Source organism: Cryptomeria japonica, chromosome 4 (genome assembly GCF_030272615.1).
Source record: "Cryptomeria japonica chromosome 4, Sugi_1.0, whole genome shotgun sequence".
Taxonomy (NCBI): domain Eukaryota; kingdom Viridiplantae; phylum Streptophyta; class Pinopsida; order Cupressales; family Cupressaceae; genus Cryptomeria; species Cryptomeria japonica.
In genome coordinates this window covers 347774754-347779168 of record NC_081408.1, presented here as the reverse complement: position 1 = coordinate 347779168, position 4415 = coordinate 347774754, and the positions used below count along the sequence as shown (strand labels likewise).

Genomic DNA, 4415 nt, shown 5'->3' with positions numbered 1-4415 from the left:
CTACTAATTTTCTAAGGGGACCCATCTTAAAATATTAAAAAAAAGCATGCTTCACTCCCCATTTTGAGAGAAATAATCATTGTATTTTTTAATTGTGTGTTAAATGAAGCGTAGAATGTGAGAATATAATCTTTTAAAACTTAGATGAATGGAACTAGAATTAGAAGAAAAAATAATTATATGATTTAGGTAAAAAATGAAGACACTACTATAAATAATTAAAGATCAAAATCTTAATATGTTTAGATTTTAAAATATATAGACTTAGATAGATAAGATATTGTTGGACGTTGTAGTGGTATTTATATAATTCTATTTTAAAATATATAGACTTGATGAAGAGTATTCTTGCAATTCATATTCTTTTGATATATTTTTACAAAAATAAAAATTTGGATAGCCAACATCAAAGTACAATTGTGAGGATTGTATATACAAACCTAAGGGAATGTGACACCTAATCAAATGAAAAAACAATGAATTCAATTATTATATACATATATTCTATTATATATACAAATATAAAATATTGTCTAAAAAATTAACTTCTCATATTTTCTACCTCATGTTCATTATCATTATAGTCATATGAGATGCAAAATTGTATACATTACAACAAAAGAGAAAACCGTTTGGATTTGGAAGTAATTATGACCATACAATTGTTAGGAAATAAATTTTCCTATAGTATTTATAATCATTTTTAGCATAGGCTTTGCCCTTAAATTTAGAGGTAATTTGTTGAGATTGATCTAGAATATTATATTTGTGGGGGCCTTTGCACTCACATCAAAGCTATCTTACCAAAATAATCATTAGATTCATAGGTAATGTTTGTAGTATATGGGGTTTCAATTTGTTTGATCAAGCTCTAAAGGATTATATTGGAGGATTGATTTCCTTTGAAAAAACACATTAGAATGTATTTATTTAGGTTGTTAAAGGAAACATCATTGCGAAGAGTGATAACTAAGTACAAACAAACACAACATTAAAGCAGTCAATTGAGAAAAGATTTTATCTTTAATATTTTTCATAGAAGTAGTATTTGTATAAGAGTAGATGGGTGGATCTACATTGAAAATAGTGTATTTGTCTTTACTCTTGAAAACCAAACCATAATGGTAAAGCCTAAATACCTACGCTAGAAAGAAAAAGAATGGGAATAGTTATTTGATACAAGTTAAGAAATTAGTCCATAAAAGGGATTAAAGGTTGAGTTCATAAAAAAATAGATAGATGGATAAAAGATCACACCCCAAGAGTCAAATGAGGTTGAGTTCAATATTAGAAACAAAAAGCAAAATAAAAGTTGCTAAGCAATGAGTCCAATAGTAGTAGTAGGAGGCGGCAAGTTTCGAAGTGACATTACGTGATCTCATCCTTCATCAACTTCATTTTTGTATTTATCTTCAATAGAAGATAGAGAAACAACCAACATTAGTTAAAGAAATCATTTGGGAGAATCAATAAGTGGTTACCTAGAAGTACCACTACTTGACCCACAAAATCTCTCTTTGAAGGCCACCCACAAGTAGCACCCTAGGGGGAAGGTGAAGTAGAGCACCACCAACTAACCGCAATCTACTTTTGTGGCTGTTATCATGGTAGGGAGATGTTTGAGGTCGAAGTGTCTAGGTATCACAAGCTAAGACACTATTTCAATGAAAGAAAAACTATTTGTATTGTTGATTTGTTTTTTCTAACCAATGCAAATTTGTTTTGATTTGCCTTGAAGCAATTTTTTATAAAAATTTGACACCCTTGTTGCCTATTTAATCAAATAAAAAACGTTCAACAACTAAACCCAGATTTTCATTTACTATTTAAACAATGTACTCCCTAACAATAAATTTGAATTTAAAATATCACTCAGTAGCATATAGCGATGAGCATTTCTTTGAATAGTAGTGCTAACTGTTGTGGAATAGGCTGGTCGAGTGTGTTTTTGGTCATCATCCTTTCTCAAAAGCTACCATTGAAGAGAATAATTGTGGAAATATAAAGCCCCCTTTGCTCCAACCTCCATATCTGAAGAGCTCTAACTCCACTGAAGCTCATGGACCACGCTCAGGAGTCAACTGAATCGCTGAGGTGCTCTTCTTGTGCAATTGATTAAAAGTTGGAATTTGTTTCTATGTAATCTTGCAATTTTTATTTTCTTATGTTCTAATAGTTGTGACTCCTTGATGTTAAAGGTTAAGTAGTTGAGTATAGTCTAATAGATATGATAGTTTTGTTGTTTTAATGTCTAATATTTTAATCTTATAGTAATAGTAGTGGTGACTTTAAAATTGTTAGTGTTGATCATGAGTATTCATAATAGATTGAAATGTATTTTTTTAATCTAAAAAATAGCAAACCATGTGATGTCACATCAATGCACCAGTAAAACATGATTTAATGTAGAACAATTATAACTTAACATAACTAATGATATACTCTCTTTTGTATCTTTTTGAATACCTGAACAAAAAACATGATGATGTGACATCATATTTGTTGATGTGGACCCTGAAATCAAACTTGTAAGCATGGACCTTAATAAATAAGCTGCTGTTAAAAATTGGAAGTGATTTGAAATCTTTACATAAGATTTTGAAAGGCATAAAATTACAACATATTTTTTTCTGTTCATTTATTTTTAAAAGGTATAGAGTTCTCTATCAATGATGTTTAGTAGATCTTGTGATTTAAGTCGTAAAGTGAAGCCTCATCCTCACTATTTGCCTAAGAATCTCCATATCAACAATTTTTCAATCTTAAAGAAAATATACTAATAAATGTTATAAAAGAAAATGTTTTTAATATTTAATCTGCTAACTAGTGCTAGCCATTATGGCCTATGATATCCTTTCTCCCATACACCATAATTTTCCCACAATTAAAATAATTCAACAAGGGAGTTTCTTTATCCAAAATTCAAATTGATTGCATGCAATTGCCTGTCTAATAAATATGCCAGACAACTTTCATGAGTGAACTTATTGCAAGGATATTTCTAGTTTTAAGAGTTGTTAAAATGATTGGACTTTATAAGGCTGCTACGAAGATCTAGCTTAAAGTGAGACTATTTAGTACTTATGTAGATGAGTTTATTTGTAACTTGCAGGCATAAATGTGCAGCATGCTTCAGACAGCTCAACAAAGTGGAGCATCTAGTTGACCACATGAAAATTTCTTATCATTCTCCACATCAACCAATTTGTGCTATTTGCAAAAAGCATTGCAGATTCTACGATTCACTGAGGGAACATTTGATTGTTATGTTTTCCTTTTATGTTCTCCATTATCATAGTATCATCTTTTTCCCTCTTTTTCATGTAAAGGAGAATCACACGGGTAAAAACTAGAATTTAGTGTAAGCTCTTTCGAAATCCTTAGAAGTGGGGCTTATAAAGTACCACTGCATCATATCAAAAGATTAAGATATTTTTAATTCAGTAGCATATAATGAATATCCCCTAATTCCAATTTTAACTATTTAATACTCTATGGTATTGAACTGTTCTTGATTAGGTCCATTACCCAAAGCTGAGTGTGCTAAACAATTCAGTGAAAGGGGATGCAGCCTCTGTCTCAAAGTTTTCCCCACTGTAGAACAACTCATTTATCATCGAGGAGCATGTCAATCTCTGCCACCACTACCTCCTGTAAGTTCTTAATGAATTTGCAGCTCTGTTTTTTTAATTCCAAAGTTTAACGATAGTTTTATTAAGAAAACAGTGGTAAAAATATATAATCTTCTATTTCTTCATTCCTTTTTTTCAATGAAGAATGCCCTAATTTCAATAATTATTTTATGAAAAAAGAGTGGCTAAAACTATATAACCTTCTGTTTTTCATTCTTTTTTCAATGAATAATACTCCATTTTTTGCTGATTAGTCATTATTTCCAAAGGAATCTTCGTTTCATAATCTTTGATCCATACAGATTACTGAGGGACGGATTTCCTCGGTGAATAAAAGAATTCCAGCAGAAAAGGAGCAGATTTCTGCCATTGCACTGGATTGTGAGATGGTGGGTGGTGGTCAGGATGGGTCTCTAGATCTTTGTGCACGAGTCTTCTTGGTGAACGAGGAAGAAAAAGTGGTTTTCCATTGTTATGTCAAGCCTCCAATTCCAATCACAAATTATAGGTTATAAAATGTTTCCAACTCACTTTTTTTGTTAGCTTGCCATTACTATATGAATTTATCATTTATATGGATGGATATCATTTGTAGATATGATATCACTGGCATCAAACCAGAACATCTCATGGAGGCCATGCCACTCAAGCAAGTGCAAGAAACAATTCAGCAAATTTTATATAATGGAGAAGCAATTTGTGAATTCGTTTGAAAGGGGGAAAAGCCAAGGTTCTTGTAGAACATGGCTTAGATCATGACTTGCAATGCTTAGCAATGGAATA

General features: G+C 31.2%; 1 pseudogene; it reads left to right on the top strand.

The window, feature by feature from the left end:
• The first annotated feature begins 2059 nt into the window (after positions 1-2059).
• The window catches only part of LOC131063532 (uncharacterized), a 3034-nt pseudogene continuing 678 nt past the window's right edge, over positions 2060-4415 (top strand).